Consider the following 15,501-nt stretch of genomic DNA (forward strand, 5'->3'; position numbering starts at 1 on the left):
AAATGAGGAAACGTTTACAGTGCTTGAGCTGGGGGATAGCATAAAGTCCTGAGCTAGGATAATGGCCATGGAAATGAGGAGGGAATGGGGATGGTGATGCTGACACGGTGGCTGTCCTTGGGCAGGTGATGCAGGGCGTGAGAAAGCTGGCGGAGGTGCATGCAGGTGGGTCTCGGATGCTCTGCTGGTCTTCAGCCTAGCTGGACACAGTGGTGCTCAGTACCACTGTGTAACCACTACTCAAGTGTAGGCTGACTTCTTCTATCATCCCTGCTATGGTATTAATGGGTGTGTCCCCCCAAAATTCAAATGTGGATAGCTAATCCCTAAGGTGATGGCATTAGAAAGTGGAAGGTGGGGTCTCCAGGAGGTGATTAGGTCGTGAAGGTTGCACCCTCGTGAATGGGATTAATTCCCCTAAAAAAGAAGCTTCAGGTGGGGTGCAGTGGCTCACGCCTGTAATCCCAGAACTTTGGGAGGCTGAGGAGGGTGGATCACGAGGTCAGGAGATCAAGACCATCCTGGCTAACACGGTGAAACCCCGTCTCTACTAAAAATACAACAAAATTAGCTGGGCGTGGTGGTAGGAGCCTGTAGTCTCAGCTACTCGGGAGGCTGAGGCAGGAGAATGGCCTGAACCCGGGAGGCGGAGTTTGCAGTGAGCCGAGATCGCACCACTGCACTCCAGCCTGGGCAACAGAGCGAGACTCCATCTCAAAAAAAAAAAAAAAAAAAAAAAGAAGCTTCAGAGAGCTGCCTCTGATTTTCATGTACTCTGCCATGTGAGGACACAGCATTCCTTTTCTCCAGAGGATGCAGCCACAAGGCACCACTGTGGAAGCAGAGAGCAACCCTCACCAGACACCAAAACTGCCTGTGCCTGGACCTTGGACTCTCAGCCTCCAGAACTACGGAAATAAATGTCTATTATTTGCAAATTACCATTTCTGTTGCATTTTATTATAGCTGCCCCAATGGACTAAGACGACCAGGGACCTCCAATGTGTAGGCCAACAAGCAAGAAAATATCCACCTGGACATTAGTATTTGCTTGAATGTCTTAGTCATTTTGCCTACATTTAATCATAGAGAAAGCAATACCACCCACAGTGACAGTTTTAAGCAACAATGATGTATAGTGACATTTTATTGTCTCCGCTCTAACAAGGACCCTTTCTTTAGTAGGAGAAAGATTGTACCACTTGGTATGGACCATTTGCTAAGCTACCCAGATAATGAAATCACTTTGTCATCTTTTGCTAGAGCTGCTCATCACGTATGTCTTGGAGCTTTTTATTTCACGATGAGGTATGAGGCTGCTGGAGGGATTCCCCTATTTCTTATTACGCACAGCCTTTTTGTGGCCACTGTTTGACTTTAGTGGAGATTTATGATCTGGGCAATGGACGTTAAGTAATCCGCCTTCCCCAGTACAGCCTTCTATTTAGGTTGTGTTATATAAAATGGGCAAGGAATCATTCTTTGCTGTAAACATCACTTTTAGCAAAGTTGAAATTTAAGTGCCTATTGAACATTCACTCAAATTTTCTCTCTAAGACAGAAATAAATAGAGGTCTTCACTACAGCTTTTAGTGTTATTTCCAAGAGGAGCATTTATCCTTTTCTGTCAAGGCCAGTGGACTCAGGCCACAGAAAACTTACAGAAGGAGAGACTTTTCCAAGAATCTAACACTGATTCCAGTTTTTGTCAAAGCACTTTTTTCACCTGATATTCTCCACAGACAATTTTCGTGTTTCTAAAAATATATGTAATAACTTGTATAATGATGATAAAGCTCTGTATTACAATTGAATAAGACAGGAAAACTATTTCAAGTTATTTGCTGTGTGTGTCATTTAGGAATCTTCTAATTTCAAGTAATAGAAAATTACCACCCACAATAAGCTAGCAAGACATGGAACCTCACCATGTCATAGACAGGAATGGTCCTGGATCCAGAACTCCAGAACTGAGACCACCATCAGCTCCCCTACCTCTGGGCTGATCATTCTTACCCTGACTTCCTCCCACTGTGGTGAGCAGGTGGCTGTTGAGTCTCCTAGAGATATCCCTCCAGCTGCCTGTGGAGAGAAAAGAGAATATTTTGTTTTCAAACTTTATAGAAAAGGTCTAGAATTCCCCCTGCATTCATTTTGGTCACCAATCCATCCCTGAAGCAATGCCTATGGCCAAGAAGTAGGGGCCATAATGCGAATGCAGGCCTGAGTGAGATGCTCAGGCATTTTTCTAGGAAGGATGAGGATTTTTCTAAGGAAGGGACAAGGAGTGAATTTTCTTGGTATGTCCTTCACGTCAGCAACTCTCTAATCAGATCTTCATATAGAATTTATCATTCCACAGGTGACCTGTGACCAAGATGCAACCAGGAGATTCCTGGATGATGAGGTCGAGTTGGTTCAGTCAAATTCTTTTTCTCATGGGCGCAAGATTCTAAATCAAAGTGTTGCATATGGCAAGACATTTCAACCTTTTAAATAGCAAACCAAGCAATCAAAAACTCATATCCACATTTTCAAAACAGCTTATATCATAAAATCTGTGTCATTAGTGGATTTGTGAGAGTTTTTTTTTTACCTATGATAAAAGAAAAACTTCAGCCAAATTAAATTTAAAGGAGTATAATTGAGCAAAGAACGATTTGGGAATAAGGCAGCTCCCAGAATCACAGCAGATTCAGAGAGACTCCAGCACAGCCACGTGGTGGAAGGAGATTTTAGACAAAAAAAAGAGAAATGATGTACATAAATTAGAAGTGAGGTACAGAACAGCTAGCTTGGTTACAGTTTGGCATTTGCCTTATTTGAACACGGTTTGAACACTCAGAAGTGTATGAGTGGTTGAATTATGGCTGCTGGGACTGGCCAAGACTTAGCGATTGTTACAGGGACATGCTCCTAAGTTAGATTTTCTTTTCTTTTTTTTTTTTTTAAATTTCATTCAGTTTTATTTTTATGATTTTTGCTATATTAATTCTTACCAATTTTAAACCAACATTTTTAACCTAAATCAATTTATTTTACATTATTTTCAACTTAAACTGCTTATACTTACATTTTCCAATACATTAAAATATATAATTATTACAAATGTTCACCCATGTAAGATCTACAATTATCTCAAGTTCCAGGAGTGGTAGTGGGCTTACACTTTGAAAAACATGACTAGATGCAAAATTTGAGTATTCATCTTGATGGCTTAAAAACATATTAAACATACGCTGGGCACAGTGGCTCCCACCTGTAATCCCGGCACTCTGGGAGGCCGAGTCGGGTGGATCACGGGGTCAAGAGATTGACACCATCCTGGCCAACATGGTGAGACCCCGTCTCCACTAAAAATATAAAAATTAGCTGGGCGTGGTGGCATGCACCTACAGTCCCAGCTACTCAGGAGGCTGGGGCAGGAGAATCACTTGAACTGGAGTTAAGATTTTCAATCTTGTCTACCTATTAAGCTAGGTTGCAGGTCGTCCACAAGGACTCAAATACAGAAGCACAGAGTCCTTCCCAAGCCATATTTAGTTCCTTTAACACTTACATAGAATGGACTAAAGGGTTTGTGTTGTGTGGTGTGTGTGTGTGTATGTGATAAATAACTTTGTGTAGCAAATATTGGCTTTTAAAAAATTACTTTAAAGACTTTCACTCTTTTCTGACAAAGCGATCTGTGTTGAAGCTCTTCCTGGAGGGTTTAACGCATCTGGTGCCACCACACACCAAGATAGAGGGAGATTATTTTCCACAGTTATTTGTGTAAAGAAGATCTTAGGGTGGTAGGTGGTTTATACAAGATTTGAATATGGACAGGTTTTCTTTGGTTATTTAAAAAAGAAAACATACACAAAGAATCTGTGTAATTGAGGAGTTATCAGGTAAGTCATTTTACGTTGGGGCTGTGAGTCTTTGTGAGGCTCTAAGTGAATATTAACCAAGTGGAACCTTCCAGAGTCAGGTGTTTCAGAGAAAAAACTTTTGATCCCGCACAATGTTAGAATATCAGTGCTGTTTTTATTACAATCTATTAACAAGAGCAGCCAAAAAATGACTCCAGATCTCTCCCATACAGGAGATAATATCTTTTTTTTTCTTTTTCAGAAATAGTCAATGGCATTTTAAAGAAAGATGAAGGGATCAAGGCTGAGGTCAGTGAGTTTACAAACAAGTAATAATAATTCCTTCAATCGAACAGCCTCTTCTTCCGCATTTCTAATTTTCTGAAAAGTTAGTTGAGCCATTCCAATAGGAAAAACATTGTAAATGTGTATACAAGATGTTTGTATCACCTCATTCTTTTTAGCTTTCATTAGGAGCATTTTTTTTGTATAATACACATGCTTCAATGTAGCTTTTCTATATTTGGATCATTTCATACAAGAAAAATTTAAGAATCCTTTCTTCTCTCACTGCAAAAATATCTCACTAAGCTCACCCAAGAAAGTCCATCCCATAATAAAGCTTGTTTGAATCACTTTCCCTGAAGGTACATTTATACCCAGTTATAACATGATCTCCAGGAACTGCACAGGAGGGAGCTGTCTCCACCAGGAGCTGGATCAGATGCTGCTCGCTGTCTACCTATTGTTCACGTCCTCCTTCCCAACTGGATGCAACGTGAGCAGTCAGAAAGTCAAACTTTACGGAATGACAGAGGTGCCAAAACGGCAACTCCACCACCTGTCCGAAGATCTAAGAGAACGCCAGCTGTCTGAGAGTGGCTTGAACATTATACATTCAGCTTTTCACTTACAAATATAGCTGTGAATTCACAGGGAGTAATCCTACGTGCTGGATCTCATTCTTAAGTGGGAAAATTCTATAGAAAAACTGATGTCAAATTAGCCATTTGTGGTGGTTGCTGAAGAAGACACACCAAGTCAGATGCTCCTGACTAAGCAAGGCGATACCCTCCAACTGAGCATGGAAGCCCTACTGCAATAGGAGGGCCTTCATGATCCACACTGGTTAGCACTTGCCACTTCTTGCTGCCATTGCCTCTCATACAAGAAAGTCAAGCCAGTGTAGATCAAAAATAATAACAATAAAAATAAAAAAATAAAAAGATTTACCTAATTTTATTCAGAAGCTTTATTAAAGATTTTTTTGTATTATCTGATTTTTAATCTGATTTTTAAAAAGAAAGCTTTATTAAGGTAAACTTACTTTGTTAGATTATCCTGAATGTACAGTTCAATGAGATTTAGTAAATTTCCGATTGTGAAACCCTATCAAAACCAAGTTCAGAAGATGTCTATCAATCAAAAAGAATAAGAAGCTTATAGATGAAATTGGAAACCATCATTCTCAGTAAACTATCGCAAGAACAAAAAACCAAACACCGCATATTCTCACTCATAGGTGGGAATTGAACAATGAGCTCACATGGACACAGGAAAGGGAATATCACACTCTGTGGACTGTGGTGGGGTGGGGGGAGAGGGGAGGGATAGCATTGGGAGATATACCTAATGCTAGATGACGAGTTAGTGGGTGCAGCGCACCAGCATGGCACATGTATACATATGTAACTAACCTGCACAATGCGCACATGTACCCTAAAACTTAAAGTATAATAAAAAATAAAAAAATAAAAAAAAAAGAAGAAGAAAAATAAAGATCGTAGATTCATTTTTTTTATAAGGAAGCAAAAAAAAAAAAAAAAAAAAAGAAGCTTATAGAAATCTCATATAAATGGGAATATGTAATATGGAGTCTTACATGCTTGGTTTTCATTTAGCATATTGCTCTTCAGATTCTCTCTTATAGCTGCATGCTATTCATAGTTTCTTCCTTTTTATTACTGAGTAGATGTGTGGTTGTGTGGATATAACACATTTCCTTTATCCGTTCACCCGTCAGCACTTGCATTGCTTCCAGTTTGGGGCCATCACAGAAAATACCCTGAACATTCACATATAAGTCTTTTTTGTCAACATAAGAATTACTTCTTTCCTGGATGTGGAATGGCTGGTGAAGATAAGTTTAACTCATTTAGAAACTGTCAAAGTGTTTTTCAAAGTAGCTGCGACATTTTTTAAATCCTCACCAGAAATATTGGAAAATTCCAGTTTCTCCACAGTATTCCAACACTTGGGAGCCTGAGTCAGTTCATGTGAATTTTAATTCGACCTCTAAGTAAAAAAGATGTGTTACAAATGTGCATCTTGTGATTATTCTAGTCGCCTGAGGAGGAAGGAGGGTGGGCAGGATTTTTACTGAAAGTCAAATTTTGAGGTGTTTTAAGTAGATTTGGTAGTAGAAAAAGACGATCATTTCATTCTTCTTTTCAATTTATTTTTTTCCAAATTTTCTCATTTCTCTTCTTAAGACATTACAGAAAACCTGAAGAAACATGAAATAAAGAAGGAAATAAAACCCATTCATAATCTGCTACCCCTGAATAAATCCAGCAAGCTTCTTGTCCACGCTTTCTCTTGGTCTGTGTCCAGGGTCATGCAATGATTTTCCAGTCATGACTGTGAAACAAATCAATTCTAAATTTTACAGTACCTCTTACCTATGTTCCATTGCTACATGTTCTTCATATTTAATGTGTAATGAATGCCTGGTGTTTCCGTCTCTCATTTTACTTTAAATTATATGATGTTTTTCTACTCTCAAAATATTTATTTCATTAATGTTTACTGTTTAGTAATATATCAATATATCTATATCTGTCAGTATCGATCCATCTGTCTACATAGTATGGAGACTTGTGTTCTGTTTTCTTCCTTCAGATTTGTTATTTAGAACTTGTTTTCATCAATAGTGCTGAACAGGTCAATGATATGAATACTTTATGATTATCAGAACATGTTTCCAAACTGCCTTCGAAATTGCATATGTAGAGAGACAGTGTCAGTTTTACTTTGGCCTCACTGGTTTGGGAAGCAACATGACTGTTTTTTTTGAGACGAAATGTCACTCTGTTGCCCAGGCTGGAGTGCAGTGGCACATTCTCGGCTCACTGTAACATCTGCCTCTCAGGTTCCAGCGATTCTCCTGCCTCAGTCTCCTGAGGAGCTGGGACTACAGGTCCACCACACCCAGCTAATTTTTTTTGTATTTTTAGTAGAGACAGGGTTTCACCATCTTAACCAGGCCAGTCTCGATCACCTGACCTTGTGATCTGCCCACGTTGGCCTCCCAAAGTGCTGGGATTACAGGCATGAGCCACCGCAACCGGCCTGACTTTGTTCTTCTCCTTCGACATTGTATTGGCTCTTCTGAATCTTTTCCTCTGTGTATAAACTTTAGAATCAGTTTGTTGATATCCACATATAACTTACTGGGATTTTGATTGGAATCATATTTAGTATACATCAATTTAGATTTGTAAATATAGATCAATTTGCATTAAATATAGATCACTATAGATTGACATCTTCACAATAATGAGGCTTCCTATCTATGAATAAGGAATGTATCTTTATTTAGTTACTCTTTGATTTTTTTCATCAGTTTTGTAGTTTAGATCTTAGAGACAATTTCTGTAGTTTTAGACATGTTAACTCACCTTTCTAAAACTTTACTTTCTATTCTAGAAATTAAGGTTATTAATAGTACCTAGCCCCACTGGGTTGCTAACAAAATCAATTGAGACAATGCAGATGTATCTCTAAAAGCCAGATATGGGATTGCAGAACACTCAGAGGATGCCCCCTAATGCTCCCTTTCAAGCTCAGAAGCTGATGCTCAAGAGCTTTTCTCACCCTGGAGTCCTTGCTATCTCCCTTTCTATGGACTCCGGTTTCTAAAGAAGACACTAAAACTGTGAGTTCTTAAGCCTAGGTTCTTACCAATACAGGGAGAAATCGTCTTGGTAATCTCCATCTCAGAATCATAAGAATTCAAGACATTTTCTGGGATGACATTTTCTTTCCCTCATGTACTCTTCTGTCTTTTTTTAATGTGGTAAAAAAGAATAACAGGCTCATATGAATTCTGGAAAGTTATACAAGTCCTTGACTTTCCACCTATCAGTATTCAAACTCCATCTGAGAGGCAGATTCTAAGACCTTCATCGTGAGCTTTCTATTATGAGATAAGATGGTCTGGAAATAAAAGCTGGGACACCAGGTGGAAACAGGATGGTGGTAAAGGCCTATAGAACAAAAGGTGACTCTGGAGGCCAAAGGTCATGGGAGCAGAGTCAATGACATCAGCCAAGGTAACCATGCAGTCCCAGAGCCCTTGCAGATGGCCACAGGGAGCACCTCATCAGGAGAATTGGAGCAGGCACGGAACCGACAGACCAGGCGACCTTGCAGGGGCCCCAGTGCCTCAGGCAGGAGTCTGCCTAGGGTGCTGGGCTGAGGATGAGCCTTGGGCTGGACTGTGTGAATATGGTGGGAAAATTCTAACTTAGCGAGAGGCATTCGAGAGCAAGAGTGTCTGGGTTTGAGGTCTCATTTTATGCTTCCTCCCTGTGGAATCTATCACAATGTCTCTCATTTCTTGGGCTCATAAGGGTGATGTGAGAGGATTAATTGAGGCAATAATGTGCGAAACACAAAATAGTGCAAAACAGTTAGCATACTGTCTCGCGTATAGAAGCAGTTCAAAATATGTTCACTCTTATTGTCTTGTTGGTACCTTTCCAGATGCACTTGTGTCCAAAATAGAAAGTAGGATTAAAGTTATTTCAACAAATTCTTCCCATATAAATCTTTCAGGTCAATGTGGCCTGCTGTGTTAAATAATTAGTCTAGGCATTTGGTATTTTTTTCTTTGCTCCTTCAGCATGAGATTCAGTATGTATAGGAAATGCAAACCTCCTTTTCTTTTCCTTATTTTCCAACCATCAAACTTTTCAAACGTAAATAAAACCTTAGACTTTGAGGCTTCCTGAATTTACCTGTGTTACATTCAAAAGTACTATTTTCTGATGTATTTTTCTGTTGTTTAGCCAAATCCTTGTGGGTAAGGAAATTATTTCTAATTATATCCTCTTGCACAGCAGTTTCATTTTCTTATATCACAGAAGCCTTCTTTAGGTAGAACTTCTTGAGACTCTACCACTGACTCAGGTCCCACTTTTTTTTTTCAACACAGGATTTAATTTTATTTGTATTCATGCATAATGTGTCAGACATAGGATAGAAACAAGCACAGCTTAGAGGAGAAGAAAAGGGCTGCAGTCAGAGGTGTTACTGTCAAACTATGGTAAAATATGAATCGTTTCCAATGATTTTTACCAAATATTCATGAGCCAACATTATTTACAAAGGGCACAGGCTTTGCAAATAAAACCAGATATTGATATCTCCAACTTGCAGCTTGGGAAGTTGTGATCCAAGAATGGTTCTATGATCATCCGAGGTCTCAGAGATAGGAGGACATCGAGCAAGGAATAAAAACTTTGGGCTGGGCATGGCGGCTCATACCTGTAATCCCAGGGCTTTGAGAAGCCAAGGAGGGTGGATCACTTGAGCCCAAGAATTCCAGACCAACCTGGACAACATGGCAAGACTTCATCTCTACAAAAAATACAGAAATTAGCCTGGCGTGGTGGCAGGACTGCAGTCTCAACTAGTGGGAAAGCTGAGGGGAGAGGATCGCTTAAGCCCAGGGTACTGAGGCTGCAGTGAACTACGATGGTTCCACTGCACTCCAGCCTGGGTGACAGAGCAAGACCCTGTCTCAAAAAAAAAAAAAAAAAAAAAAAAAAAAAAGAACAAAAAACCCCAAACGACTTCAATGCTCGTTATTTCATAATTTAAAATATAATGTATTTCAAATATAAATTATGGCACAGAGTATAAAAAATCAACATATGATCAGGGAAGTACAAATCAAAACCACAGTGTGATACCACCTTACTCCTGCAAGAATGGACATAATAAAAAAAAGTCAAAAAAATCGTAGATGTTGGCATGAATGCGGTGAACAGGGAACACTTCTACACTGCTGATGGGAATGTAAACTAGTACAACCACTGTGGAAAACAGTGTGGAGATTCCTTAAAGAACTAAAAGTAGAACTACCATTTGAACTAGCAATCCCACCACTGGACATCTACCTAGAGGAAAATAAGTTATTACACGAAAAAGTTACCTGCACACACGTTTATAGCAGCACAGTTTGCAACTGCAAAAATGTGGAACCAACCCAAATGCCCATCGATCAATGAGTGGATAAAGAAACTGTGAATACATACATATATATGAATGATGGAATACTACTCAACTATAAAAAGGAATGAATTAATGGCATTTGCAGCGACCTGGATGAGATTGGAGATTATTATTCTAAGTGGGTTAACTCAGGAATTAAAAACCAAACATCGTATGTTCTCATTCATAAGTGGGAGCTAAGCTATGAGGATGCAAAGGCATAAGAATGACACATTGGATTTTGGGGGCTCAGGGGGAAGGTGTGGAAAGGGGGTGAGGGATAAAAGGCTACAAATAAGGTGCAATGTATACTGCTTGGGTGATGGGTGCACCAAAATCTCACAAATCACCACTAAAGAGCTTATGCATGTAACCAAATATCACCTGTTCCCCAATAACCTATGGAAATTTAAAAAATCAACATGTAGGTACTTGTACAACTTGTAAAAGTTAAAACTTTTTTCTACTTTCTTCAGATTGTATTTGAAATAAATAAAGGTGATAGATAACTGATAGATACATAGATAAACAATAGGATGATAGAAAAATAGACAAATGATAGATAGGTGATAAATGGAAAGAAGTCAGATGATAGGATGATAAATATATAGATGATAGATAAAGAGGAGAGAGAGAGAAATTGGGTAATAGAATGTGAAAATAGACGTGAAATGCTTAAATCATGACCTGGTGCACACTGCTTTCTCTATAACCCCATGAGGTGGATAATATTATCCTATCCATCTTCAATGGCTCTAAATAGCTTTCCCAAGTTTCCATTTCAGACAACTTGGAAGCTCTCCACATAGCACCATTCAAATCCATTACCCATTCTCTCACCTTAGGAGTCACTGCTAATCTGAATATGACGTTATTTCGTTCTATGCATTTCTAATAATTGGATTACATATATATGCATCCCTTTGCAACACAAAATGTGATTTTTAATCATTTTGATAAGTGGATCTATGCTGTCCACGTTCTTTGAGACGCCAGGACAGGAAGGTTGGCCAGAATTGAACACCAGAGTCTATCAGGACAGCATCCAAAACAGAGCTCCACCCCATGCACCAAGCTTGGAAGGCACTGCCAACACAGCCAGGACCTGATACAGACAGCAGTCCTGTCCTGGGCTGCTCCAGACCTCCAGATGCAGGGTGGCTTTTTAACGCTCAGAAATCACTGAACACACTAAAAGTGGGAAGAAATGTCAGGTAATTCCCGTGGCATAAGTCTTATCCTTTCCAGTTAAGTACATTTTTATATATTTTTTAGACAGGGTCTCCCTCTGTCACTCAGGTTGCAGTGGAGCGGCGGGATCTCAGCTCACTGCGACCTTGGCCTCCATGCTCAAGTGATCCTCCCACTTCAGCCTCCTAAGATGTTGGAAAAACAGATGCATTTCACCACGACTGCATATGCCATCACGAGAGCCTAATTTATTTTCTTTTTTTTTTTTTTTTTTTGCAGCAACAGGGTCTCCCTGTGTTGCCCAGGTTGGTCGTGAACTCCTGGGCTCAAACAATCCTCCCGCCTCAGCCTCCCAAAGTGCTAGGAATACAGGTATGAGCCAGCACGCCCGGCCCCAATTAAATACTTCATTTATACATAATCCTGTGGACTAAGGGGTCCACACAGCCTGAAAAAAATGGGAAAGTGAGTCGTCTTGCACTTTCCCTTTAGAAATTGTGTGATAAACTAAAAGTTGCTGTGATATCCACAAAAGAACAACGCCTTAAAACAAGCAAACCAATAGGTCTTCTAAGCAGTATTGCAAAACAATACTTGCTGTCCTTTAGCCCAAGATATTTCAGTCGTGAAAAGCAGTGAATAGTGGGTGTCCGTCATCCTCCAAAGAACATGAAGCTTGTTGAAAGCCACTGGCTTCCAGGCCCTCTGGTTGGGTGCATGCACCTGGAAGCATTCAACCCCTCTGAAGGGTTTTGATTAAAGGCAGCAAAGGAGGCTGTTAGTAACTCTCTCAGCCATCTGAGCAGTTGTGACTGTCATTTAGGCCCAGTAATTTGTCATTATATTCAGAGACAGCAGAGCTGAGGATGGTGTTTCACGCTTGCAGGGCGGTGGATTTGAAGTGCGCAGCCCCAGTTGTTGGCCACACAGAGGCTTGGTGAGCCGGGGTGAATCTCTGAGGTTCTTTCTCAGTCTACGTTGTAACTATGGCTGTCTAGTTCCTCAACTGCAAGTAACAGTCACTAAGCCTGGATAACTTGAAGAAAAAAAGAGAATTGTATAGAAAGATATGGGGTTGCTCCCAGAATTAAGAGAAAAGGCCGGTGAGCAGGTCGTGGGAATGCAAGTGGCCCTGTGGAATGAAAGACTGACCTCCTGGCCGGGAGTGGGTTGACGGCCTGAGGGCAAATTCAGCCAGATGTACCTGACCCTGCAGGTCAGGCCCCGATTCCTGGGAGAGGAGTCAGTCCCAGCTCAACCACATGAGTGTGATTCCCCCACGCCCAGTCGGGGACAATCAAGGAGTTGTGAGCAATGCTCATTAAAGCTGATTGTCATCAGGAGGAGTGACTCCCAGGGAAACTCCAGGTGCCAGACCCACAGGAGAAGAGGACGCAAACTGGGTTTCAATAGCCACAGATGTCCGTGCTGTGGATGGTAACACGGTCGCCTATTCTGCATCCTTTAATACATCAAATAATTATAGAAGCCCCATAATTTTTAGGAAAGCACTCAAACCGAGGCACAGAGCAAGACAGATTTTATTTATTATTTTAAAGAACCGTAGCGTGAAACACATTCTGGGATCACTACTTTCTTGCTGCCCCCGAAAGCTTCAACTCAACATGTTAATAACTCACAAGGGTGTGTTATGTATGAGCATTCTGTGGAATGTGAAAATTAGTAATAGAGAGTACTTATTTCCCTTTGAATTCTTAGCTTTGGTAATTATTCACTCAATGAAGCAAAAGAAGATTCACAGGTAGAACGACAGAAAAATTCAGAAAAAAAAATTGGATAAGAAAGGGAATATTGGATGCATTTCATAATGTGACGGTTTCTTGAAAAATGAGAAAGTTGAAGCAAGAGAAACCTGACCTGTAATATCAGCTCTGCCTATCTGTGTGTCGTTGGGTAAATCAACCAACTTATTTAACTTCCTGCTTCTTCATCTAAATTATCAAAGTGGCAAAACCCCCTTGGTTGGATTATAGGGGTTTTGCAACGTCTGCGAGTCACAAAGTGCAGTGTCTCGCACTCGGTATTTCCTCAATAAACGGCACCTAAATGCAGTTGCTGGCCAGCAAGACTCAGATTGCAAGTTGGACATCAAAACTTGGTCGCTGTGAAGCCACCGTGGGCTGTTTTGGAAATATTATTGGTTGTTTTTCATTTTGTAATAACTTGACTCTCAGAGAAAGTAGTGTATCATTCTGTTGAACTGCAAGAGATTCGGCGTGATGGGCCACCAAGGGCGTGTAAAGCATCGTGTTTTCTCTCAGCCCCGAAATGAACGGGGGACCGCTGGCTCTGAGTTTAAAAAGCGGTTTGATTTTTTTGAGCCTTCTTTAAATGTGTTATTTGGAGTGCTCTGTTAAGTAGGTCTATAAATCTCTTTCATGTCATTTTTTTAGTGTGGTGAACGTTTACAAACAGAGCTCCCAAATTGAAAAGAAATCATAAAAAACATAGGTTTTGGTTTGGAGGAAACCAAGTTTTCTTACCGTTTTTAATGTGAACCATCAAGAAATCTGTCAGCTTCAACGTTACTCTTCTGTGTCTCAGGGTTCCTGCTAAATGTGCTATTGATTAATCATGACAATGATGTGAATGTCGTGGGAAAATATGGAGCTTCATTTTGAATATCCTAAAGGCTCATTATGAAGACTCCCATTCTTTCCCTCCCCTGCAAGGGACTCAGGTGCGCATATTAAAGTGAAAATAAATTCACACAGAAAAATAGAAATCTAAAATTAAATATTTAATTAGAACTCTGATTTGCTTTAAAGATTGGTGGCATTGCACAGGCTATATTACACCCTCTTTATAATTTTTTTGACAAAAAAAAGATACTGTTCATTTTAACAGGCCACTTTAATATTAATACATGTGTAATAGGATTGGAACTGAAAATCAGCTAGAGATGGTACATTTTACATTATTGGGAAAATTACAGTTCTGTATTGTAAAAACATTTATTTTTTAACAATGTACCTACATTAATCAAAAAATTACAGCATATTTAATAATTTTACAAATTCTTCATAAAAAATATATCTCTGTACAAAAAGGTCTTTCGCACCTACGTCGTGACAGCAGCGTGTGGTGGGACGGGAGGGAGGGTCGGCGATGACAATGGGTTTTCCTGATCATAATGCCAGCGTTCTTTTTTTTACCCCCTTTTTATAATAGCTTTTTGTTGTTGTTTACAAAATATTTTACAGAAGAAAAAAATTATTGCAGCTAGCCTGAAAAAAGGCAAGATGTGTGTGTAAAACAAGCAGCAGTTTTAAACAGCTCTGAAGCACGTGTCCTGTGTTAGCGTGTGGTCGCGTCCCTCACGCGTGTTCCCGTTGCCTTCAGGGAAGAGTCTTCTAGACCTAACTCAGCAAGCACAGCTCCTGACTGCCCTAAAATGAGATCCTCCAACACCTTGCAGAGACGCCGTTCAACACTGCACACAACCCTAGGAAGAAACTAGGCAGAATTCTCACAAGAGAATTTCACTGATTTTTTTTTTTTCATTTAAATAACATGCTTCAAACTGGCAACCCTAGGACAGTTTGACTTTGCACACAAAGGAAAATCATATCTAATTTGATATGTGGTTTCTTGTATGTATGTATGTCCTGTCATTTCAGGATTTCATAGCATCGTTGACCAGGGAGCAGGTCAGGGATATGGGAACAGAGATGTTAATTCAGACTCTGAAGTCAGCATTTTGCACCTAGTTTGAATGACTCAAACTTAGATATGTACAATATATATATATATATATATATGTATGTATATATATACACTAATATGTATAGTAACCCTGTTCTCCCTTGCACACGAGCCTCCTCACACTTTCAATCTTCTTTGTTTCGTTCAATGTGTGTGTTAGGAGCACGACTCCCGCTGACCTCGTCCCGTCTACTGTGAAACAGCAATGTAAGGATTCCCACTGGCAAAGCAAATCTCCAAGGATGTGGGCAGGTTGGCCAGGGAAAACTGTGCAGAGAATTCAGCAGAATGATACAGAATCCAACAGCGTGGGGTTCACAAGACAAAGGAGTCCCTAGGAGAGGCCAGTGAGTCCCCAAACAGCAGAGACCCTTTCCACCGAGGAACACAACACTGGGAGCCGAGCTCTACGGAAATGTCCGAATCAAAACGCGTGACTCTCCAAAAAATG

The sequence above is a fragment of the Pan troglodytes genome, chromosome 7 (assembly GCF_028858775.2).
Source record: "Pan troglodytes isolate AG18354 chromosome 7, NHGRI_mPanTro3-v2.0_pri, whole genome shotgun sequence".
NCBI classification, from domain to species: Eukaryota; Metazoa; Chordata; class Mammalia; order Primates; family Hominidae; genus Pan; species Pan troglodytes.